This window comes from Alexandromys fortis, unplaced genomic scaffold (genome assembly GCF_014885135.2).
Source record: "Alexandromys fortis isolate MF-2015 unplaced genomic scaffold, M_Fortis_MF-2015_v1.1 scaffold_46, whole genome shotgun sequence".
NCBI lineage: Eukaryota > Metazoa > Chordata > Mammalia > Rodentia > Cricetidae > Alexandromys > Alexandromys fortis.
In genome coordinates, this window is record NW_026067919.1 from 8,472,622 (window position 1) to 8,499,949 (window position 27,328).

At 37.1% G+C, this 27,328-nt stretch overlaps 1 long non-coding RNA gene across 1 annotated transcript in view; it reads right to left on the minus strand.

Moving 5' to 3' along the window:
- The window catches only part of LOC126500640 (uncharacterized), a 69,885-nt gene extending 43,557 nt beyond the window's left edge, over positions 1–26,328 (minus strand). The window contains exon 1 of the long non-coding RNA XR_007591392.1: positions 26,305–26,328. This is a non-coding gene — a long non-coding RNA (uncharacterized lncRNA). The remainder of the gene's footprint in view (positions 1–26,304) is intronic.
- Positions 26,329–27,328: the final 1,000 nt, after the last annotated feature.

Consider the following 27,328-nt stretch of genomic DNA (forward strand, 5'->3'; position numbering starts at 1 on the left):
ATATTGTAACTGTAATTCTTACTTGATAACTGTTTTGTTATATGTAATTTTACTATGTTAAAGTTAAAGCCTTTCTTTTTTTGTTTAAACAGAAAAAGGGGAAATGATGGAGGTGGGTCTTGTATCTTATCTGTTGATTTCATTGGTTAATAATAAAGAAACTGCCTCGGCCCTCATAGGACAGAAAATTAGGTAGGCGGAGTAGACAGAGGAGAATGCTGGGGAAAAGAAGCTGAGTGAGTGATTCGCCATGATGCTCCCACTCCAGACAGACGCAGGTTAAGATCCTCCCTGGTAAGCCAGCTCATGGGCTACACAGAATATTAGAAATGGGTTAGAACAATATGTAAGAGCTAGCCAATAAGAAACTGGACCTAGCCAGGCCAGTGATGATTTGAAAAATTGAAAAATTCACTGCAGATATCTGTATGGAACACCAATATTATAGTCAACTTAATTTGCCTTCAGATTTGGTATAATTATATAATAATAAAGAAAGCATGCACCTTTGAGTTGAAGCAAAGTTGTAGGGTTATAGCCTCGGTAAAAAAAAATTAAGTTTACCATACAATCTGAAGATATTTTATCATTTACATGTGGTGGATGTATTAACTGTAACATAATAAGAAATAATCAAGGTGACCCCTTTTTGCAGACTAATAACTCCAAAAAGTTAACCCTTGGACTCCTTCACCTCTTCTCTGTTTTCTCTTTTCATTCTTAGACAAAATAATATAAACACGGTTGATTTTTTTTCACCTTTGATGTACAGCATGATTTTTGGTGGGTTTTCACAATGGTAGGAGTGAGTAAATTGGTAAATGAACAATATAATCTAAGAATTGATGTGTTAGAGAAATGAAAAGAAAGCATATAAACCCAGAGGCAGAAAAAAACTAACTTCTCAGAGTCCCACGATATATTCCATTATCCCAATTAGAGTTTATTTTCTGTGTTTTGTCTTAGGGTTACTGTTGCTGTGATGAAACACCATGGTCCAACCAAGTTGGGAAGGAAAGGGTTTATTTGGCTCACATTTCTATATCACCTAAGAAAGTCAGGATGGGAACTCAAAGAGGGCAGGAACCTGGAGGCAGGAACTAATGCAGAGGCCAGAGAGGGGTCCTGGTTCCTGGCTTGCTCAGCCTGCCCTCCTACAGAAACCAGGATCACCTGCCCAGGGTTCGCACCACCCACAATGGGCTGGACCCTTTCCCATCGAGTTAATTAAGAAAATGTCTTATAGCTGAATTCTCATGGAGGCATGTTCCCAAAGTTTCCTCCCTTCAGATAACTCTAGTTTGTGTCAAGTTGGCAAAAGACTAGCCAGCACAGTATGAGTTTTTCTAGTGAAGAAAGAGACTGGATAAGGGTGGGTTTTGTACCTGCAGACCCCAGCTCCAACCTAAATCCTAAGAGCTGTCATAAATAAAAAATGTGTTATCTTCTTCATCATAAACAAGAAAAGTCAAGCGAGCTTATTTTTATTAAATAAAAAAGAAGAAAAAGCCACTTATAGTTAATTCTACTCCCATTTTAGCATGTATCTCGGGTGAAAGTTATTCAAGGTTCTTGTTTCAAGAAAACAGATTGTCATAGTATTTTATGCTTCTAGGACACTCAGAGGGTTTTGTTTATAAAAATCAATATGTCCAAAGCTCTTTACTTGTGTAAGCCAATCCATTTCCTCTTTTACCTGTCTGCTGAAGGAACTCATACATCTTTCAGCAAGAAGTTGGATTTTGTCAATTCTCTGTGGCCCATTATCAGTCAGCCAAAATTCAAGGTCACTCATTTTTGTGTTCACTTTCTAGCATAAGCCCCCTGTCTTGAAGAAGGCCCTTAAAGTTAGTAAATGAGTATGAACTATTTGGGGCTTGGTGAAATGCAATTAATCACCCTACCTAACACTTGCCATCTAGGTCTCCCTTTGTTCCTGATTGTTTGGAATTGACAGCAGCTGAATGGGGAGCTTTCATGGAACTTCTCACCCTCTCTGCTCCTCTAAAAGTGCCAGTGTGATTCAGTGCATAGACTAAACACGTAGGGTGATCAGGCTCTAGGGATTATTTGTTATGAGGTAGTCAAATTCTGCAGAGAATTATGTAACTAGTCAATTCCCCATGGTTAAGATATAACTAACCCCATCCAAAGTATATTAATCTAGAGATATAATAACCCCAATCACATTGCTCCACACACATATATTTTCAATATATATTTAAGAAATTTTATTTTTGTTCTTGTTATCTTTGTTCTCCTTTTTCTGTCAAAATTTTCTTATTGCCATTTAATCTTTCAGATTTTTGTTCAATTGATGGATATGTTTTATTCTAGTTTTTTTCAGAGAAATGTCAGTTCCTGTATATATGTGTATGTAGACAGACAGACAGACATTAACTCACTATTTCTAACTTTGCCAATTTGTCTTCCATTACTAATCATTTATTCTTTATGTATATCAAGAAGTATTCCTGGTTGCATAAAAATTATTATCTATTATCTTCATGATTAATTATTCTTTTCACTAAACAAAAAACTTTGAAGTTTTGGGTTTTATCTCAAATTATGTTTAATTGGTCTTTGTTTAGTTTTTGTTCACGAAGTATCTATTTTAGTGCATAAATTTTACACACTAGCAATTATTTTTACATTATTAATTCTTTTTAATGATTTTTATTGTCTTAAATTACCATTAAATTCCCACTATTACTACCATTTTTGAACTTTTATATATTCATTACCACATTTGTTTCAGGGACTTGTGTCACTTTTTTTTTTCTGTTGGGCAGCTACACATCCTTGGAGGTCATTAAAGATGGAAATTTTCTTCATGGGTAACTTTGGATGGTGCTGTTTGAGCACATTCTGTTCCTTCAACCAATAGCCTTTAAGATACCAGCCCACTTGGGCATGGTCTCTTATATTATAATAAACATCAGTAACTGTGTGCCTGTTTTCTTGCTTCTGGCTCCTGCTTCCGGATGCTGGACTCTATTGCTGTTCACTCAGAGGACTGTTATCTAGGGCAGTGATCTGTAAGTTATCCCCTTAAATAAATAACCTTTTTATTATTCATTATTCTGAACTGGTGTGGGATTGTTTTGTGACTTATGCCTTCAGGATCAGCTGCTTTCATGGCAACACTAAAAAGGTAAACACCAACTTTTCCACTTCTTATAATTTCAAATACCATAGATAAAAGCAGACCTGTCTGGTCTCTGTTGAGGCCTATTAAGAGAAAGGAATTCCCTCTTGGTCAAAACAATGGAATCTACATCTGTTTTTCAGGTAGAGACATAACACTCAGATCTGCTCCAATGATTAAAATATTACATACTATTGTTTCATGCCTGGAGAACTAATCAGGTTGGGCCTGTCAATCATCTGGCTAGGAGATCACCCTCTGTACTAAAGTGATGGGAAGATGAATCTGTCTCATTTCTCTTTTCTTCTTCTCCATCTCCCTCTTGCTGACAAGCAGCTTCCTACTGACCTTCATTTCTATTCTTAAATTCTAGCAAACTGTCCTCAAATTTGCTTTGAACTCATCTTTAGGTTCTTTTATTAATGAGACTAAGAACACACAAAAAGACCAATTTCTTGGGTAGTATGTGGAGCCCATGAGAGGACACAGTGATAGTCCTTTGGGTATTATCTCCTTGGGGCAGATTTAGTCTCCAGGGTTTAACTTTCTGTCTTGTTTGAGGCCTATAAGCCCCTTATTTGGGGCTTCAACTACACAGGAGAAGAAAAGGGGCCTCTATTTCTCTCCCTTCCCAGGGAACTTTCTGGGGATAAGGGTGGAATAAATGTACATAGGCAGTTCCTCTCTTTCTTGGGTGCTAGAAATGTTTAGGACAAAATGGGTTTTGATAAGGGATTATAGAAAAGAAGTCTGTTTCCCCTCTTTTTCTCTTCTCCTAAGTAGGCAACTTTTTTGGACACTCTTTGTCTAGAGAGGAGGCACCTGGACATGTCATGTTTGGGCCAACAGGACTGTCTAGCTCATCCTCCCCATACCTTACCTTATTTTCTTTGATAAGTTCTATAAAATGCCCATAGACAAGTACTTCAATGCCATCTCATTTCTGAAGATCCACTTCTGCTCTTTGGGACTTTGACTTCCCTTTAGCCTTTACCTACGAAACTATAGTAAAACTACTGCCTTCTGAACTCAGCCTTCTGTGATCCACAAATTCAGTTCTTCAAATTTGCAAGACAAGAGCTCAGAAGCGCCTGCCTGAGTAGGTGGATATTCTGCATTTTCTGTGAACATCAGACACCCCAACTTCCAAGTTAAAACCACCTGAGGCGAGCAAGAAAGCTTTGGTCAAACTTAAAGACCCTACATTTCAAAAGTCAAAAGGATTTGAAAGAAGTTAGTTCCATTTCTATTTTCAAGTATTTATACTTTAGATTTTAACATATATACTTATCAGAGTTTTGCTAGTAGGGTTAATTCATATTTATGTTACCTTCCTCTCACCAGCTCTCTCAATCCCTTATCCAACAGGACACAGAGTAGCCCTTTTATTTTTCTCTACTTGGTGTAATGCTTTCCACTGGTTGAATATGGTTTCTGTCTATCATGGAATAGTTTATTATTAAATGATTGGTGGTTATAGTCCTGAAGGGAGCTTTGTGTTTGAGTGTTGTTAGTCTGACTGAGACTGCTTCATGGGCTTTTGTTTTGTGTCTGAAGGGAGAGCTGCAAACACCACATGACTCTGTAAATGCCTAGTGCCATCTCAGCATTTTGGCACATATGCCCAAACTTCCTGCTACTTCCCTGATCTAGGTTGCTCTGTGGTTGTACCCATGCTGCCTCGCAGAGACAAAGTATTATGCAAGGGTTGCAAAGTTGCCCTCATAGTGTGTCCTGAATGCCTGTCCTGCTTTGGAAGAGAATCCAGATCTGTTTCTATACCCAGGTTTGGAGACCCACTTGAAACAACAATCACAATTTTAGCATTCGTCTTCACTATTTGTGTTTATCTGTTGGTGCACTTTCTCTTTACTTAAAATTATCTGTTTTATGTTTGGGAGGCATAATTTTGCTAACAATATACCAAAAATAACCCCCAATGCTTGCTGTGGTAGAATGAACCTATCAACCTATAATTCCAGTATTTTGAAGGCTTTAAAAGAACAATGAGTTTGAAGTTAGCCGGAGCTACTTACTTCGCAAAGACACATCCAATTTTTCTTCATTAATTAGACTTTTTTATTTGATATTTCACACATATACACAAGGCATACTGACCACTCTCAAGCCCCATCCTCCTCCATCTTGCTACCATCACTGTCCACTCTCTTCCATGCTATAAATCACCACCCCAGGTTTATGGCTGCTTCTTTTCAACCTTGTGACACACCAAGGCTATCAGCATGTCCACGATTTCAGGGCCATCATTAGATCCCAGAGGACTCAGCAATGGATACACAACAAAAATCAAGGATTATCTGGTTTAGGAAGTCCTTCTGTTTATTTGTTGCTTTCATTGGTTAATGGATAAAGAAACTGCCTTGGCCTTTTGATAGGGTAGAACCTAGGTAACCAGGGAAAACAGAACTGAATGCTGGAAGGAAGAAGGGCAGAGTCAGAGAGATGCCATGGATCCTCCGCCTGAGATGGGCACTGGTTAGAATTTCTGGTAAGCCACTGCCACGTGGTGATACACAGATTAATGGAGATGGATTAAACTAATATGTAAGAATTCGCCAATCGGAGCTAATGGCCAAACAGTGTTTTAATTAATACAGATTCTGTGTGGTTATTTCAGGTGTAAGCTAGCCTGGTAGCCAGGACAAACAAGAACCCCTCCTTACAACAATTCTCGCTGCACACGAAACTTCTGGTAGCTATTAGTTCATCAGGAAGGGTTATGGCCTGGAGAACCCACTTCATGATGGACCGTTGGCAGGACCTGTGTCTTGTGCACACCCAGAACAGTTGTAAGTTCACAGTTAAAGGTTGCTTTAAATTGAGAGGTTGGAATTTCATGACCTTCTATCCTATATTCTGGTTCTTAAGGTCTTCTTGCTGCATCTTCTGCAAAGTTCCCTAAGCTTTGGCAGAGATGTGAATGACTTATACACTTTCTCTGGTTTCTGCACTCAATGCTAAATGTTATGCTCACAGCTTTTTTGGTCTCTGTGTAGAGCCCACCTCATGTGCCTAAGAGTTCTGCCGCTGCTCCATTTTCAGTCTTTTCATAAATTGAGCTTGTTGAGATTCTATTCATCTTATTATGTATTCTATTGCTTTACATTATGCAGCTTTAGTTGTTAGCATTAATTAATTTCAATCTTTCAAGTTCTTGTATCATTTGGTATTTTCAACATTTTATTGTGACATACTCAAATGTATTTTTCTATTGGCTTTTATATAATAAAAAATAATTTAATATATCATTACCACCTCCTACAGTTGTTACATATCACTATCATGTAAATGTCAGCATGCAGTTTGCTCACTTAGTATAAATTTCCAGTCTGGTACTCATCTTACATCAGAAATTATTTAAGAAAGGTGTCTTAATTACCATAATATTAGATTTTCATTTAGTTTTACACTTGATATTTTACTTTACAAGGTTTTAAACAAGGAAAGAAGCTAAAAGCATCTCAGCTTCATGATATCTTGGATGTTATTTAACTTTATAAATGAAAAACAATGCATATAGTATAAGAAATAAAATATGCTTATTTGATAATTTCTATTAAACAAAATTTTGTTTTGTTTTGAAAATAGTATTAATCTATTCTTGGAAACAGAGCCCTTATAAGATAACTTATTAGAGGTTATCCTATCAATGCTACTATTTTGAGGATTGTGTTGCTAACACATGAACTTTGGGGAAGGTAGTCAGTCTATAACACCAACCATCTAGCTTGATTCCTAAAGAAGAGAAACTGAAGAATAACATCACATGTCTACCAATTGTCAACTTGACACATGATCCATTCTATCTCCTTATGTCATATTTAATTTCCAAATGGAAATAATAACTTGCTCATAAAATCCCTAAACATGATATAAATATCCCTCATACAACTAAAAACACAATATAAATTTACAATAGTTGACTGTGTCCCTTGAGGTACAATTTTTAATTAAAAATAGATTTTCTTCTCATATTATGTATACTGATTATATATAGTTTACCCTCCCTTTAGTTCTCCCAGCTCCTCCCTATTTTCCTTTTTGTTGTAAGAGGTTCTCCTTTCTATTTGTTGCTTGTATTGGTTAAAGAATAAATAAACTGTCTTGGCCTGATAGACCATAACTTAGCTAGGTAGAGAAGACAGAACTGAATTCTGGGAGGAAAAAAAGCAGAGTTGGAGAAGCCATGGATCTTCTGCCTGAGATGGACACTGGTTCAAATTTTGCCAGTAAGCCACTGCCATGTGATGATACACAGATTAATAGAAATGGGTTAAATTAAGATGTAAGAATTAGCCAATAAGAAACTAGAGCTAAAAAATTATATTTAAAAAAAAAAGAAACTAGAGCTAATGGGCCAAACAGTGTTTTATTTTTTTAAATTATTTATTAAAGATTTCTGTCTCTTCCCCACCGCCGCTTCCCATTTCTTCCCCCTCCCCCAAACAAGTCCCCCTCCCTCGTCAGCCCAAAGAGCAATCAGGGTTCCCTGCCCTGTGGGAAGTCCAAGGACCACCCACCTCCATCCAGGTCTAGTAAGGTGAACATACAAAATGCCTAGACTCCCACAAAGCAAATACGTGCAGTAGGATCAAAAAACCCATTGCCATTGTTCTTGAGTTCTCAGTAGTCCTCATTGTCTGCTATGTTCAGCGAGTCCGGTTTTATCCCAGGCTTTTTCAGATCCAGACCAGCTAGCCTTGGTGAGTTCCCAATAGAACATCCCCATTGTCTCAGTGTGCCAAACAGTGTTTTAATGAATACAGTTTCTGTGTGGTTATTTCAGGGCCAAGGTAGCCAAGTGGCTGGGATGAACAAGTAGGCCCTCTCTAAACAACACCTCCTCTCTTGAAACACTCCTTTTCTGTCTTTCACTAGAAAAGAATAGGCTTCTAAGAACAACCAAACATAACAAAACAAATTTTAATGAAATGAAGTAAAACATATCATATCAAAATTGGACACAGTGAGAAAAGAGTTCCAAGAGCAGGCACAAGAATAAGAGACTCACTTCACTTGTTTTCATAGTCAGGAGTCTCATAAAAACACGAAGCTAAAAGCTATTATATGTACAGAGAACATGGTGCAGATCCATGTTCGCCCTTTGCTTACTGCTCCAATCTCTATGAGGTCATATGCTCCTTGCTTAGTTAATCCAGAGATCTGTGTTCTCCTATGTACTCCATCCTCTCTGGCTCTTGCAGTCTTTCTGCATCATCTTCCATGAGATTCCCTGAGCTCTTAGGGATTTTTTGGAGACGTCCAATTTAGACTATCTCTCTACATAATGTCTGAGGGTGGTCTCTGATTCTGTTCCCAACTGCTGCTGGTAAAAAGCCTTTCTCATGATAACTGCATAGGATATTCATCTATGTGTATAGCATAATATCATTAGGCATTATTTTATTGAATTTTGGACTAGTTGTGTTTGTTTTATCCCAGGTCTCTGGACCATCTGGTCTCTGATTTTTAGTTACCCAAGTAGTATGGGGCTTGTGTTTCTTCTCATAGAGTAGGTCTTGAGTTAAATCAGACATTGTCTGGCTATTCCCATGACTGTTGTGTCACCACTGACCTACATATTTTAGAGATAGCACAAATTGTTGATCTAAGATATTGTGACCAGGGTGGTGTCAACATTTCTCTTTTAGTATCCTGCAAAGTACCTTCCCTCACCAAGAGGAGTAGAAGGTAGCATGAAGGCTCCATGTAGGCACCAGCTCGACTTCTTCATGTTCAGTGAATTGTGTGAATATTGTCATTGGCAGTGGGACCCTGCTGTCAGTTTGCCAAAAGCAACTCTTTGTCTTAGCAACAACCTGGGTTATATGGAGATTTTCGTGGGACCCTTTGGACAGCCAAGAACTCAATTGATTGCAACCCAGTCCTGTCACTGGAAGCCTCTCTTGGCTACAGGAGATGGCCAGTATGATTCCATATCCCCCATTACTAGGAGTTTTCATTGGGACTTCATAGATTCCAGGAAGTTTCCACTACACTAGGTTCCCACCCTGAAATGATCCCAATTTCAACTATCTCTCCCTGCACTATCTCCCTCTCCTACCTTCAAACCTGATGCCACCTCATGCTTCTGTCCCATCTACCCCATTCTACACTTAAACCTTATTTTATTTTCCCTTCCCAGAGAGGTCCATTTATTCCCCGCCTAGACCCCTCTTTATTACCTGACCTCTCTGGGTTTATGAGTTACGATTCTACTATATTTTAATTATCTCAATTATTAGCCTGCCAGCCATATAAATATACCCTTGCCCAATTACCTCTAAGTGATAACACTATTAACTTGCCTTACTGTATTAATATATAAATAATAAATTATAATAAAAATGTTTGATGTCGGAGTCCCCTCTGTGTGCTGTGATTACCATTAATGAATAAAGAAACTGCTCTGGCCTGTTGATAGGGCAAAACCTAAGTAGGCGGGGAAGATGGAACTGAATGCTGGTTGAAGGAAGGCAGAGAGAGAGACACCAGAGTCATACATGCCGAATCTTTGCCAGTAAGCCACTACCAAGTGGCGATAAACAGATGAATAAAAATGGGTTAAATTAACATGTAAGAGATTAGCCAATAAGAAGCTAGAGCTAATGGGCCAGGCAGTGATTTAATTAATACAGTTTCTGTGTGATTATTTTGCTTCTGGGTGGCTGGGACAAACAAGCAGGCCTCCTCCTACAAATGCTGATATCCAAATACTTCATAACACCTTCATTAAAAAGGGAAATATTCAAGGGCTTTTAACTCTAGCCAATTTGAAACCATGAAACTTAAGTCATCTTTGAGGTTATTTTTAACTTTTTTATTTTCATGTCATTATAGCTTACCCTTATTGTTCTATATAATTTATTTTATGTATTTCTGTTGAATTTTAGAGTACAAATTATCAATGGGTCATGTTATCAGTTTCTACCATGAAAACATAATTAAATGATATGTATGCAAATTGATGCATAAGTATTTTTTCGGTCATTGTTCATCATGTTTCTTCTTTGTTATTCTTTAATGTTACTGATTAGTTAAATTATCATTTGATAAATTTAATCCATATGTTCTTATATTTTTCTCCATAGGAGAAGAGACACACACAGGCACACAGACACATGCATGCGTCTGTATGCACACATACATATCGTTCCTTAACCTAAGAGGTAAATGATTATTTTTGTCTAAACATAAGAATTTTTGTCCTGTTTGTCTTCCACTTCACTAGGAGTTTATGTATGCTGTCAAACCCTGTTAAAGATCATATTATATGATCTCTATATGAGATTATATTCTTTCTTTTCTTTGGAGAAAATCTGCTTTTCTGGCTTAAAGCTGTAGGCATGTGCCTTCTAGTTTATGTTTTACTAGGCATATTTATATACACATACATCTATTTATAATTATGATCTTTTATGTATCAGCTATCCTTAACATCTTTATCATCTATCCCTTTTGTGCTCATGAATTTTCCTTCCTTGGGCACTAAACTATATCTATTGGATTTTTTAAACTGAATGCCTAGTACATTTTTCTACAAAAATAAATTAATTTTAGTTCATATTCAAAAAATTTTAATAAAACTTCTCACACCATACAGCATATTCTAGCTGTTGGGATCCTGCAGGCACAGAAACCAGAACTTGGGGATTCAGAAATGTCTCAATGTCTTGACATCTTCTCACTATTACCTATGTTTTTTTTTCTAGTGTTATCAACTTGAAAAGTCAGATATCGCAGTCTTCCAGATGCCTTTCATGGATTTACAGAGTGAATTCATAAATTATTTGTTCATGTAACTTTGCACCTGTATATGCTCACTGAGAGCTTATCTTTCTACTGATTTCTGGTTACATATAAAAATTTTGTTTATTATCATCCTTGTCTATTCCTGGTTCTTTATCTCCTTCAGAGTAAATGCTAGAATTATTATATTTCACAAATAAATATTATGTAGTTCTATGCTAAACTTTTTGCAGTCATACATTACTGAAAAGATGTTAGCTATAACTTTACATTTTTGCATCATTGACTTATATTTGGATAAAGGAGTCCATAATAAATACATTTTAAATGCAGGCAACTTTAAAATCTTCTAGTGCAGAATATGAACATCAAAAACTGTTCACTCTGTGAATTTCATATTTTTTATTAACTATACTGTTTTTCATTTTAGTAGAATTAAAAAGTATAGATAGAGCCAGTAAGATAGTTCAACAGGTTAAAGTACTTGCTGCTAAGCTTGATGACCTGAGACTGATCTCTGGAACCCATGCAACAGAAAGATGAAGCAACTCCTGCAAGCTGGCTTCTGACCTCCAGACATTATGCAATGGCAAGAGAGCACATACACACCCACAAAAAACACAAACACACACGATAGATAGATAGATGATGATGATAGATAGATAGATGATAGATGATAGATAGATAGATAGATAGATAGATAGATGATAGATAGATAGATAGATAGATAGATAGATAGATAGATAGATAGATAGATGATAAATACTCTTTTTTAAAAGATGGATATACTAATTTGAGTCACTAAGCAGCCATTTTAATATACCACAAAACTGTCTATTTCTATATGAAAGAGGAATTTTTCCAAGAAGGCAGGAAACAGAAAGAGCTAAAAACGTTTTATTTCTGATGTGCTTTCTTTTCCAGGATCTTTTCCTTTTAGAAAATTATCTCTAACTCTAGCCTTGATTTTCAGCCCTACGGGTCAAATATTCCTTCATCTGACATAACACACTTAGAATATGAGAATTTTCTTTTTATAAGCCAAGGTGGTTATTCAGAGGGAGAACAAACACCTGCATAAAATTATATATTCCTCAGTCAAGAAAAACACCAAGACTTAGGACATCTGCACACACATACATGGGATTGATTTCTGGGCGGAGCGGTCTGGAAATCATTTGAAGCTGTCATACTGCCAGTATTGTTTTTACAACTATCTTTACATATGCATCACCACAAACCACAAAAAGATTAATTAAGGTTACAAATGAAATTATAATTGTGAGTTAGCTGCCTTTAAATGACAAAAAGACTCTTCAATGTTCTTATGAGCCCAGAGCAATCATAGTGTCCTTAAAAGTGGGATGTAAAAGATGGTGGAGCAGAAGCAAGAGTGATTGGGAGAGACAGTCAATGCTAGTATTACTAGTACTGAACTCTTAGCACAAGCTGAGCATCAGTTGAAAGGTAAGAAAATGAATTCTCCTTAAGGATTCCAGAAAGTACCAATGCCTCTCTTCTGACAGGGAAGCCCGTATTTGTAATATTTAAACTATTAAATTTATTCCAGTTTTCCCCACCTAGGAAGCTGTCAGAAGGATATAATCACTTTCAATCTAACGACTTGCTTGTTCTCCTCCACCCCATGGATTCCTAATTCTCTACCACTCTTTCCTTCCTCTCTTATGTGCTGTTACAGATTGAGTATGAAGTGTCTCCCCCAGCTTCAAGTGTTAAACATTGAGTTCCTATTTTAGGAGGTTGTGGAAATGTCAGGAGGTGAGGAAAGACACTTCGGACTTGCTTTAGAAGGTGAGATGTAGCACCTAGCCCCTGTCTGTTTCCTATTCACCATGAAGAGAATCCTGGAAGTTTTGTGTTCACCATGAAGAGAACCCTGCAAGCTTCCTGTTCACAGAGAAGAGAACTCTGAATGCACCTACCTATCACAGTGATGCTATCTTTTCAGGTGCTCTGAATGAACAAAACCAGGAACAGCGAACAAAAACATCCTTCATCCCTGATGTTGTCCTGTTGAGTATTGCTGTCACTCAACGAGAAAGTCTGACTGATATGCTTCCTTACAGATCTTTCCCTGCACCTTCTCTGGGCTTCTCCTTTGGGAATGGTGAACCTTTTCAACTGTCCTCTCTAAGTTTTACTTTCTACCATTTCCCTTCCCCCTTCTTACCTCTCCACTGTGCCTGTCTTTCATTCTCCTCCCCCACCACTTTTCCTTATAACATTTTAACATCACCCTCCATATTTTCTGTTTCTTGCATACATCTTCCTGGAAATAAACAGACATTAAAAGCAGAGAGAAGACTGTAATAAGCCCTGAGGGTTGCCAATTGTACCTCCCTTTAAAAAAAAAAAATATATATATATAATATATATATATATATATATATATATAGCTTACTGATATTTAGCACTTGCTGTGAGGAGCCAAGGAATATACACACTAGTCTATGACATCTCCAGAGAACAGTATAAAGAATGCACAGGTGGATGACTCTCAGTAACTTGGCCAAATAAAAACAAGACTTCAGTGGCATTTCACGTCTGTCTACCAATTCTGCATCTTATTGGAAAGTGTCACTTCATTAAGGACACTGTTTAGAGTGGAGATCTTGAAATGCAAAAATCTCTATCCTAATGCATTAGACTGTTCTGAATAACCGAATTAAAATTCTATAAATCTTTTTAATTTAAAAAAATTCTAGGTAGGAAAATTCTACATGAAGCTAACTGGGGAAACCCAAGTATGATGATACATGCCTTTAATCACAGTACCTGGAAGTAGTTCGGGTAAATCCTGAGCTCTAGGCCAGACTGAGCTCATGGAGTGAGGGAAGGGGCACATTGTTTAGTGTGTGTGTGTGTGTGTGTGTGTGTTACATGGTTTGGTTTATCTCCCCATATATGTGTGTGATGCACACACTCACACACATGAGCGCACATGCACATCTGGGGATATAAACCAAGCTGTGTTAAACTATATGTTGACTATTGAGAGATTGTAGACAAAATTTCTACTTTAATAAAAAAAATACTATGCAAATTTAAACAACACTTGAGGTTTGGCCAGGAGTCAGTATAGGAAAAAAAAAAACCAAGTAAAATCTTCTGCATCTGCATTTCATAGCCTTTCTATCATTGCTATTCCTGAAAGTTTGGAGAAATGCAGAAATCACATGCCTCTGAGAGGATACCAAACAAGATGCTTCATCTGGCACATTCCTTAGAGAGCCATAAAAAGTGAGGACATAGAAGGTTACATTTTAACTCATCACACCAGATAGAGTAAATGCCAAAGGGTCTAGCTGACATATTTACCCAAAATCAAACATGCAGGGAGTAAAGACACAAGGTGATGAGGCACTCTATCCCAAGCAAGTCAATACTGATTTTGATATCCAAGAGAGAGGGGTCAAGGGTTATACTAGTTTCTCTATGTTGCTGTAATTAAACACCATGAACAAAAGCAGCTTGTGGAAATAAGCGTATAAAAGTGGGAGGCAAGTGAGGAAGTAGAAGGTGTGGCCACATAAACAAGAAACTGAAAGATTATTTCTTTAACCACACAGAAAGAAGAAAAAACTGGAAGTGGGACAAGACTACAAATTCTGGAAGAATTCCCACATGGACATAGTTCATCTTGCAAGTCTTATCTCCTAAAGAGTTCATAACTGCTCCCAAACAGTACCAGCAACTAGGTGCCAAGCATTCAAATACATGAGCCTGTGTGGGGACACTTCTCATTCAAATATCACAGAGGTCAAGAGACTATTGGAGACAGTTATGCTGAAAGGATTCCCTGGCTCTGTTTTGAGCCATGGGTTGAAGACTGCCTTAGTAATCTCCCCAATACAGGGTTTCAGCGAAGCATTAGCAGCATGTAATACCTGAGGTCTAAGTAAGAATTTATGGTTTTTAATTTTGGCTATGATTATGATGTGTATAGAATAAAATCTATACCTTTCTTCATGACCATTCTCCCTCTTTTATGTCTAGCAGCATCCTATACACTCAGACTTTGGTCACCACTATTTGATAAGCTCAGCTTCCTTTATGCTACACATTTGGTATAACTCACATAGTCACAGTTGACAACAAACTGTAATTGCTCAAGGCATGATTTTGTTTCTGTTTGTTTGCGTTAAGTGAAGGTACAAAAATATGGCACTTACTGTGGCTGAGAGTGAAAATACAAAGTATATCCAGAGTCTTAAATATAGAATTTTACTGCAACATCAGAGAGAAATACTTTAGGAATTCTTTAAAATTCAGCAATAAAATAAGCAAACATATCTTTTTCTTCTCAGAATACTGTAAATATCTCATTACAATTTTATTTTCATTGTCCAAATGAATCTCCTGGTTGATTCACCCAGATTCTTACTGGCTCCTGAGTTCTTCTCTGCTTACTTTTTGTGCATAACTGGACTTACAAAATGGCCTTGGTCTTGCAAAAATCTGAAATAAGAAAATCATTTCACAAAATATTCAGATTTTGTCCTAAACTTCAGGAGAAAGTTCCTTGAAAAGGAGCAGGCATCTGGAGCACAACAAGAAAGCACCATGGCATCCGAGTTCTAGGCTTCGAGCACGGTTGTGTAGGAAGGTCTTGCCATTGCGTAAACCACTAGAGCTCTTTCTAAGGCACCTTGGGGAATAACACTCTTTCTCATGTGCCCAGTTACTTACAGCCATGAAGGCCATGGCTCTTATGTATAGAAACATAGATTCCCCAGATCAGAAGTGAGTTCCTTCACAAGCATCAGACATGTCAGGACAAACAAGCTTGACCCTTATTTGGTATCTATTTATGAAGAAAAGACACAGAAAGTGTGCGAGTGAGAGAAGAGGAAGAAAGAAAATAATGAGGGAGGGAAGGTAAGAAAATGAATTTTAAAAAAGAGAGGAGCACAGATGAGTCTTTAAGGACCAATAAACACAACTGGGAAGAGTTGCAAATTCGCAGAATTCCTGGTTCTCTTCCCTCTCTAGATGATGCCCAAAGTTACTTCCTGATTCTTTTAGGGTTTGTTTGTTTGTTGTTTGTTGTTTTGTTTTTTGTTTTCTCATTGGAGGAAAACTTGAAGATTCATTCAGAACCGACCATCCTCAGAGGGCACATACATTCAAGTAAAGGTTTAGATGACCCTGAAAGAGATTGCCTATGTAGTTAAAATTTTATGTTTCGATGTTTTTTCAGAACCATTAAGACTATCTTCAGACCCGAGAACCAACTATTCCTCCAAAGAGAAAATCCTCACAATGGAGATCCTAGAAATGTCCATCAATTGGCTACTCAACAATTTACCACCAATCTAGCCATCATTGTGGTGTACTAATGAAGGCTAAAGCCCCTGTCGTGATTAACATATTAAACTTGACCCATATACTCATGTATTTGAATATTTGATCATCACATGCTGGTGTTACTTTGAGAAGTTGTGAGTTCTATGGGACATAAGAACTAGCTGCAGGACACAGGTCACTGAAGGTGGAATCACCAGTATGTTGGGGAAGTGATTTCCTTAGTTCCTTCTTGTATTGCCTTCTACTTTATATCTCTGTAGAGATGGTATTTTCCCATCACCATTTGAGATCAAATAGACATGGATCAAAGCATTCCATAATTATTTGGCATTATTAAATACAAACACACAAACACAAATGTGCATATGTGTGCACAAACGTGCACTCAATCGCACAAACAGAAGGAAGAAGGGAGGGAGTGAAAAAGAGACTAATTTTGTTTGTTTTTTATTAATATCAATAAGTGAATAATTTCTATCCTGCCAAAATCATTTATTTCAAAGTCGATTTTAATATTAGAACTAAATTGCTCATTTCATGAGAAACAAATGAGACTTTGATGGTCAAATATGATGTCCAAGGCAGGAAAATAACCTCATGTGATAGTTTCATCTGACTCAGGACAATTAGACAAACTATTTTTTTCAAGCTTATCTCAATGAAGCTCCCAACCCATTCATCTTCTCTGTCCAGGAGTATGGATTTCTCATACAGAAAGCAGTGACTGCATCCTGCTGGAGAACAACAGGTGTCCTTGGCTTCTATCCAAAGTTGGAATTTTGAATACATTTGTCATCTGGTTTGTGTTGCTTTTTAATGAGTGTTAAGTGGATTGACACATGTAGAGACCTATAGAATAGCACATCCCTGGCACTTCATAGCGGTGGGGTAAACGTTAGCTTTCACTCTTGCTGGCGGTAATGCCAATGATAGCGCATGGACTAATGAGCCTACACACCACTCTAATTGCTTTACTAGGAGTAATTTACCGAATCTTTTCAGTAATTTGTTGAATATTATTCCGTGTTCCTTTTTAAAGGGGAAATTAAAGTTGAAGGCCTTCACTTTTCTAAGGTCTTGTAAGTCGACAGCGTTAAAGTCATCTAAATCCATGTGAGTCTCAGAAGGCTCCTGAGCCAACACACCATGCCACAGAGCAGGACAAGGCTTAAGAACTGATTCTCCAGCTCACACAAGTCTCACTGGGCTTGTCTGATTCTCCACCTAACAAATTCTACAGGAGACTAATTCCTACAATCAATAATATACAACAGTATAAAGTATACTGACATAACAAACTTTACATGTACCCTTGTAATATTTACATATATATGTTGCTATCTAAAACATCATTCTAATAACGAATATAGAATAAATTGCAGTTGTGAATATAAATAAAAATTTCATTATGCACATTATAGATCTTACAAAATGGAAAGGGGAAAGTGACATGAGGATGAAGTAAACAATATTTAATATTTTATTTTATATATTAAGTACACAGCACACCTTCTAAAAATAAATAATATTAACAGTAATAAATTCTCAATAAGAGCAATATGTTTGGCTATGCATCATTATTTATTAATAATATTTGCTTCACTCTTGGTGGTTCAGAGATACAAAAGCCTAGTGCCAAATTCAAATTGATTCGTGCAGTATCTGCAAAAGATGGCTCACAGAAATTCATGAATCCAAATGAAGAAGGTCATCATTGGCTGTGCATAATTAATCACACTATCATTTTTCATCCCAATTAGGCAGTGGTATTTGCAGAAATTGGAGTTATGTATTTCCTTGATTCCTGGAGTCAATCAGCGGTTCCTATCCACTAATGAGAAGATATTTCATTTTGGTATTTTAACAAATTGCCATAGCACTCATGGAAAATCTATATTTGGAAATTTCTAAGCGCATAAAAAATTCCATCTCTAACTTGTGTATGTGCTCCCATGTTCAGGGAGAATGGATTTCTGCAGGGTGTAGGGTTATCTCTTTAAGTGGCTGATGAGACATACTTGCTTGGGACTCTGGCTGGTTGCTGGTGGGTGGAGTCAGCATCACTAACTCTGTGCAGTCCACTCGTGGGCAGGGCAGCATATCTCACGTAAACTATATGAATCTCATAGACAAATGCCACCGCTTCTCTCTTGATGTCTCTCTTTCTGCTTACTTATTTCACTGCCCTCTACATTGTTGGTAAATTATTTTATTGCTAACCCAAATGACAAATTATCTTACAAAAAGAATTTATACAACAAGGAAGGTACCCTTTCTATTTCCCTGCATGTTGGACCATTTCCAATGCTTTCCACTATTTTATGCAATTTCCATCTCATATATGCTCATTGTGACAAAGGAACTTGACAGTTTTTCTTCATGGTGGTTCTTCCAAAGATGGCATCTTGTCAGGTGCTGCATGTCCAAACAATTTCTATTTATTTTAGAAATCTTCTACAGTCTTTGGTTTCCATGTGTTGTTTTGATTTTTCAAGTGACCTTTAGTGTCGCTTGTCCCTCCCATGTCTTCCTTTACCCTTCTCTTCCACTCCCCTCTCTATTTAAACTACCTGTTAGTTTCCCCTTGCCTCTATAACACTATATTCAACTTCCCCTCCGCTTCCCCTGATTTCTCTCATACCCTACTCAGTACCTCACCAGTGTATTTATACAGATTCTTAGCATGTGTATTGAAGCATTAAAATCTAACACTCACATATAGAAGAAAACAGACTTCACTTGTCTTTTGGACTCTGGGTTGCTCCACTGAGGAAGAGTACATTGAATCTCTAGATTACTTTTGGTAGGGTAGCCATTTTTTTTTAATATCAACCTTTATGATCCATCAGGATAGATGAACTTTCCATCTTCTGATGTCTTCTTCAATTTCTTTCTTCAGCATACTAAAGTTTTTATAATATAAGTCTTTCAACCTGCTTAGTTAGTTGTCCCCCCTAAACTTTTATGATTTTATTATGAAAGGCTCTGCATTCCTAATTTCTTTCTCAGTCTGTTTGTCACTTGTATATAAAAAAGTTACTGATTTTCTTTGTTAATTTTGTATGCTTCAACTTTGCTGCAAGTGTTTATCAGCTGAAGATGCTTCCTGGTGAAGTTTTTAGTGTCCTTTATGGATAAAATTATATCTTTCTTTCTGTTTGACTTCTTCATATCCTATCTCTTTGCCCTTGATCTCCTTTGGTTGTCTTATAGTTCTAGCTGAGGCTGCAAGTACTGTATTGAATAGGCATGAAAAGAGTAGACATCTTTGTCTTGTTCCTGATTTTAGTAGAAATGTTTTAAATTTCTCTCCATTTAGGTTGGTGTTGCCTGTGCTTACTTTACCTTAATTATGTTGAAGTATGCCTTTTCTGCTCCTAATGTCCGCAGAAATTTTACCATGAAGGGGTTTTAGATTTTGTCGAAGGCATTTTTTTTATGCAATAAAATGATCATGTGGTTTTTGTCTTTCAGTCTGTTTAAGTATTGGATTATGTTTGTTTAATTATTTACATACGTTGAACAGCCATCCCTCTGGGACAAAGCTAACTTGACTATGGATAATCTTTCTGGTGTGTTCATTGATTTAATTAGGAAATATTTTATAGAGAAATTTTATACTATGTTTATAAAAATATTATCCTCCAATTTTCTCAAAATTTTCTCTTTTTGTTGGATCTTTGTGTGGTTTTAATATCAGAGTAATAATGAATTCATAAAAAATTAGATCATTTTCCTTTAGTTTCTATTTTATGGAATAATTTGAGGAGTACTGGCACTGTTTTGTCTTTGAAAGTTTGGTATATTCAGTCCTGAATTCAACTGGCACTGGGCTTTTTGTTATTTTGGGGAGACTTTTAATTATTGCTTATATTTAACTAGGAGTCTTGGATCCATTTAAATTGCTTATTTAATTTTGATTTAACTTTAGTAATGAGCACAGAAGATAAGAAAGAACAGAGATTGGTTTGGGGATGGGTGTTTGGGGTAGGAGCAGGAGAGACATATGGGAACAGATAGGAAGATTAACATTACTGTTTAAAACCAGGGATAAAGAAAAAAAATCAAACATGTGACAAGGGTGGAAAAAGGACAGGTGAGGCTAAGTACAAAAATACAAAGACAAAGATAATAGCAGATTTCCCATCATCTTTAAAACTATAAAACATGGAGACGTTTCAAAGTAATAATTCTGAATTTTAGTTTAACAAAACTTCCTCAAATAAAGGAAAAGCGGGGTTTCTCTTCACATACAAAACACTCCATTACCAGTAGTGCTCTGCTCCAAAGGACATGAAAGGAAGTCCCTTAGACAAAATGCCAATGGTGCCTGACCAAACTACGGATTATTTTTTAAAGAACAAAAGAAAACCAGAAATGGTTAATGTGTAGATAAACGCAGAAGAAATTGTTCCTGTTCACAATGTTGTTGGCAAGTAAGAAAAAAAAAAAAACAACAAGACAATGTGAAGTTTTTAATTACACGAGAGTAAAATGGCTGACAAAAAAGCAGGGCAAGGACGGATAGTAGGGGAAATTTGAGGACAGGTTTGAACATCCTGTCTGAACCCTTGGGGCCAGAACTGCTAGATTTAGGATTATTTTTAAACACCAAAAGTGACGTGTTGGAGATGAGTCTCAAGTACAAACACAGCACTAATATGTTCATCTACACCTTATGCAGATAGTTTCAAAGTCGTTTTATACAGTGTTTGTGGTGTGCCTGAGTTTCCCTTTCAACTAGCCGTCATGAGGACACATACAGTTTTCCTCTTGTGATGTCAAATCAACATCAAGGCCTATGGATTTTGAAGCCTTTTATAATTGAGATTTTTAAATTGGAAATATTCGATTTGTATATTGCAATTAAATTTTCCTGGTAAATATGAAATGGCGTGAACAACTAAGAGCATGATGATTAGAGGAGAGTCAGGAAATCCTAAACCCAGCAAAATGGCAATACACAGTGAAAGCCTTTAAGCTAGCAAAAATGGAAAGATAAGTATTGAATATGTCAAAAAGAAAGAAGAAATAGTAGGAAAAACCCAAATGAGACATAGAGAAAACAAATAAGATAATAATTTAAATTGAAACATGAATGAATACATTTAATGCATGCGGCCTAAGTCAACTGTTCTCTCAAACTGACAGGAGCAATTGTTACAGGGTTTGAGAAAGCAAGATCAAAATATATTCTGCCTCCAAGATGCTAACTTTCAAAGTAATGACACAAATAGGTTAAATGTAATGGGAATGAAAAAATACCATGTTGAAACTAAATATCAGTAGCTAGAGCGGCTGTATTAACATTAGATAAAGTAGATATCAGAGCCAAGAATGCTACTAATAATAGAGGAATTTATTTCCTCACGAGAAGGGAGTCAATTCATCAAGAAAAATGACAATTCTAAATGTTTATGCACCTAATAAAAGAGCTCAAAATATATGAATCAAAAACTCATCTAACTATAAAGATCAACAGATCTGCATTTATAGTCAGACTTCGGTGTTCTTCTTTCAATAATTGATAAATTAACTAGACAGTAAATGCATGAGGATGGGAAGTCACAGGCAACCCTAGCAACACTTTATCCCGACTGACATTTGTTCATGTAACTATACGTCACTTCCCAAGACAAAATGAGCACCTGGTTTAAGCCCACAGGGAACTTTAAGCGAGACAGATCAATGCCCAAGACCATAGAATAGAGGTTGATCAACTTTAAAAGACTCAAGCTCTGCATATCACAGGCTTTGATCCCTCAGCATTGAAATGGGAAATGTTTATGTATCATTTTGAAAATGCCCAGATAGTTGGATGTTAAATGACATGATTCTCAGTAGTGATTGTGTGAAAGTGTTGGAAATCGAAAGGAAAATAGAGGGCATTCTGAAGTGAATGAGAACAAACATGGAAGAGTCAGGGTTTGTGGGAAACTTCCAAAGCATTGTTTGGAGGAAACGTTATAGCATGAAGCATTGCTAGAAAAATAAATCAGTTTGGATAGAGGAACTGATCAGTCAACAAATATCAAAAGAGGGATCTTCACTGTATTTTGTGAAACTAGAAAATGTAGAGGAAATAAATCCCCAAATAAACAGGACAAAACTTGACAGTTTCTTAAGTTGTTTTATATACTACCTGATATGAAAATTCCAATTAGAATCATTTGTGAAAACAAATTATTTTCTTACATAGGCATTCATAGAATCTCCATTTGTAAAAATAAGAAAAGTCAGAAATCTGAGTATATGTGAACAAATCACAAAATAAGTTGTGCTATATCCATGAATTCCATTATATGTATATTGGAATAGTTCTCAGCCCCTCACAAAAAGAAAATTAAAGTAAGGAATATATGTTGAATTTCAAAATGACTATGCTGAGGGGTAGGTAGGAGTCAGAAAATCTGCCAAAATATCATTGTGTGTATGCTGTGTTATTCCATTTGAAATACAGCAAACACTTAGTAGCAGTTAAGTTGTAGGCGAAATGATGAAGGGATAAGTGGATCTGGGAGGGACAAGAATACAAAGGGACCTGAGGAGCTGGCTGAGACTATCAATCTGTTCTTTGTCTGGACCTGTTCAGTGGGTTTGCAAGTACATAGGAAGCCACAGTTCAATCAAACTGTGAGCTTTGTCTATGGAGAGTTTTACGTACATAAACTAAACCTCAAAATGACAGTTTTAAATGTTATATACCTAGAAAACCAAGAGCATAGTCTTATGACTCAGAGTAAACAGAGACTCTGAAACCTGACTTTGTAAAAGAAATCCAGTACAAATCAAAGCCAGGAAGGGAAACAAAGTGGAAATGTTGGAAAGGGGAAAGATTAAGTTGTGCCCACCTCTGCCCAATATGCTGAGTTCATTTAGCATTGCTTTTATGTATGTGTTCAGGACTGAGCACATAGTATAGGATAACATCTTCATTGAAGGCTCAGAGACCATCAAGGAGGAAGAGGTAGAAAGATTGTAAGAGCCATAAGACCAAGAAACCTGATGTAAGACAGTATCTTCTATATATGACAGCAAAGGTGCATCTAGAGAGTCTCAATACAGTGGTCAAATAAGACCTGGAAAAAGACAGCATCAACTGATTGCTAGGCTAACATGATTGGGGTAATTTCCCAAGGCCCTGAGATGAAGAACTCTAGGTAATTAATGACTGCTAGGAAAGGTAGGCTCATTCTGCTTAAGCCCCTGGAAAGAAAAATTTCTTAAATGATCCTAATTTGTGACATGTTGTGAGTTTCATGTCATTTTTGATGTTTGATCACTGACTGTTTTTCATCCCAAAGCCTCTGCTTCCTTTATCTCCACATCAGGCAAGAAGATAAGAAAGCCTCACTCTGCCCTTCCTTTGCATCAGAGAGAAGCCATGCCATGCAGTCCTGGCTGTGGGCAGGAACACTCATCCTGACCTCTAATCTCTAACCACTATGAACACCACAGGCCAATCCTCTTGACCTACCTTCTGTGGATACAAACACAGCTTCTCCCTCAAAAGGGATAAGAGCCAGTTTATTCAGGAGCCAAAGATGGCTGAATATGGCCCAGGAAAAGGATTTTGATAACCTCAAATTCCATGTTCCAACTTGGCAACAGTTTGATGATGTTTTCCTAGCAGAGGAACAAAGAAAGTCATAAACCAAAGCACTTTTCAAATACATTAGTGGAGAGATTGGACAGGTGGGTTGATGCACAGCAGAGTGGGCTCTACTGTAGCCTCAGATTTTGCTTTTAGGTCATTGGAAACTAGAATCTCCCGAATTAACACATTTTTACAAAGTTTCATCTGATAGTCACAAGGATTTTAGGTCTAAAATAGAGGTGAGAAAGAAATGGCTAATATGGGGGCTAAAGATAGTTTGGCATAAATTTTAATCAGGCTCTGGACTTGCAAAGCTCCAGCCTCTCCATAATTTTTGAAGATCTCAGCAGTTAATCAGCCTTCCAGAAAGTTCTGTGGAAGGCTCAGCCCTTTTTCTGGAAGTTTGTCCATACCTCTCATGCCATTGGAGATCTGTTCTGGAAGTTGGCTAACTCTCCCTAGAATTTCCATCAAGACAGTTACAAATTATTCATGCCCCTCTGATCCTCTGATGTGTCTGTGACATTGTCAGGTCTACCATGTTTTCTGTTTTCAGCAAAGAAAAAGGAGGGAAGCATCCTATTCTGTGGGTGACTAAACCACAACATTACAAATTGTATACTAACCAGGTAAAATAGGGCAGTCATGGCAGCATTTAGGAGTTAGCACCAAGAAAATTAGAAACAAAGTCACCCTCCACTGTCTAGGGAATTCAAGGTCACGTTAGGTTACATGAGATTACCTTTCAGAAAAAAAACAAAACAACAACAAAAACCTGACAAGAATATGTCGACTTTGACGCTTATTAAACTCCAAGAAAAGTTAACAGAGAAAGGGAAGGAGGGAGAGGCGGAGGGAGAAGAAAAGGAGAAAAGAAGGGGAGAGGAGGAGAGCAAAAGTGGAGGGAGGGAGAAGGGGAGGGTGAGAGAGACAGATAGAGGTAGAAGCATGTTCTTAAGAGTATCAGTTAACACACTCACATGAGACTTAAGGACTAAATCTCAAAGGCAATGGCAAAAAATTGGACCCTGAGGGTTTTGCATCTGAGTTCATCAAGGGTATAGGTCTTTACTCCTGGTGTTAGGTATTTTTACCTGGTTCTGGTATTAGAGTAGTGCTGGATTTGTGGAACAAGTTGTAGTTATGTGTTCCCTGTGGTTTTATTTTTATTTTTGAATAAATTAAGACATACTAATTGTAGCTCTTTGAAAGTCTGATAGAATTCTGCTGGGAATCTATCTGTGCATTAGTTTTATTTGTTGGGTTTGTTTTTGTAGGAAGGTTATATAATAATAATAATGGTTATTATTATTTTAATCTCCTCCTTTGTTATGAATCTGATAGGTTTTTGATCTCTTCTTAGTTAATTTTGGTGGTTGGATAAATCTTGGAATTTACCCATTTCTTTTACATCTTTCCCTTAAGATACTGTGCAGCTCAGTCTGCCCTCAAACTCCACATTTAGCTTCGGCTGGCTTTGAACTCTTGATTCTTCTGATTTTGCATCAAATAATTAGGTTATAAGAATGGATTTAATGCCTAGCAGATATATTCAACTTAATTTTAAGCATATTTCATGCTCCCCTCTTTTATTACTCCCTTTCAATTGCAAAATTAATTTGCTGATAGGGACACAAGAAGTGGAGTCTTAAACTGATTATGAAGAAGGCGGTCCATCCTTAATGACCTTGAACCCTGTTCATTTTTTACTACCTACCTAATGCATTAAGGAAAAACTCTTCAATCTACCCCTCCACTATATAATAAAGTTGGATGATGACTCTAAATATACAAATTATGACTAAAGATATGTTATAGAAAACCCGCAAGAATATACATATGAATTAAAATTTTCTCTCTCTTAGCCTGGCAGTGGTGGCTCACGACTTTAATCCCAACACTTAGGAGGCAGAGGCAGGCAGATCTCTGTGAGTTTGAGGCCAGTCTGGTCTTGTAGAGTTAATTCCAGGACATGATCCAAAACTACAGAAAAACCCTGTCTCAAAAAAACAAAAGAAAAAATCTCTCTCTCTCTCTCTCTCTCTCTCTCTCTCTCTCTCTCTCTCTCACACACACACACACACACACACACACACACACATTCTATCTCAGTGGGCTAATCAGTTTATTGTGAGAATTAAATACATTCTTATGAGGTCACTAAGAGGAATAATCCAAAGTGAATAATAATAAACTAGATTTCACTGGAAGTTTCAACAAATCTGCTCACCAAAAAGACTGTTTGGAAAACAAAACCCCATCTGAGAGAAAAGCAAACAGTGCATTTCTTAGTAATCCATTCACCCAAATAAACAGAACAACAAAGCAACTAAAAGCAGGAATTAAAAACATTTTACCAGAATGACAATGAAAGCATATTAAAATTGGTAGGCTTCGAAGAAAGTTAAAAAAAAAAAAAAAAAAAAAAAAAAAAAAAAACAGAAAATTAAAGGACTCTCACCTGGAAGTCTGGTTTGCATTTCTGGCTGGCTGTTTGATAGTGTCACTGAAAGAAGGCTGGCACCTGCCATGGAGATTGCCACAGCAACACAAGAGTGTTGCAAGAGGAAGCTGGACAAGTCTTTCTACTCCCTCAAGCCATCCCCAGTCACTTTCTTTGTTAGCAAGGCTATGCTGCCTAAAGGTTGCTTAACCCTTTTCCCAAACAACCTTACTAACTGGGGGCCAAGTTTTCAAATACATCACTTTATGGGGGCCATTTTTCATTTGAATCAACATGGGAGAGAAGGGTCAATAATACTAAACTCAAAGGTCACGTTGTTTGGGCTTTAAACATGGTGTGCTTCCTATGGGTGGACGGAAATGCGATCAGTCAGTTTCCGGTTCCTGCGGCCTACCTGTGCCTTCCCACACCATTATGAACTCTCTAAAACCTCCAGAAATGCCAGCTAAAATAAACCCTCTCTTCCTTCAGTCTCTTTTGGTCACGGTACCTCATCATAGCAACAGCAAAATAACATCTCTCACCCCCCAAAGTCTGAACAATGCATGCCCCATATGCCACTTCTCACCAACTGAAGGGAATTCTTTAAGAAAAGAAAAATAAACTTTCCCATTAGTTCTAACTTAATTTTCAAAACGTGTTTAGTCTCAACTTGTGGTCATTACATTCTTCGAGCCATGCGACTTGAAAATCCACGAACCTTTTTAGACTGACGTAGAGAATAAGATCTGACGAGTCCAACAATGGTTGTCTTCTCCCTGGAGTGGCTGAAAATCTAGTATATAAGGCTGGGTACCCCAGCAATCCCAATCTGATGCAGGAGACTGAGGATTCATGAAGAACTAATCATCTTCATCCCACATTGGGAGACAAAAGCTGGGTTTCAGTGTCAATAAATGATGATATTAACAGTAGCAACACAAGGTAGATTGCAGAGTTGAAGAAAACAGCATAGCCAACAGCTTTTCTCTAGGACCAGTTTGTCCTCTATCTATCTATCTATCTATCTATCTATCTATCT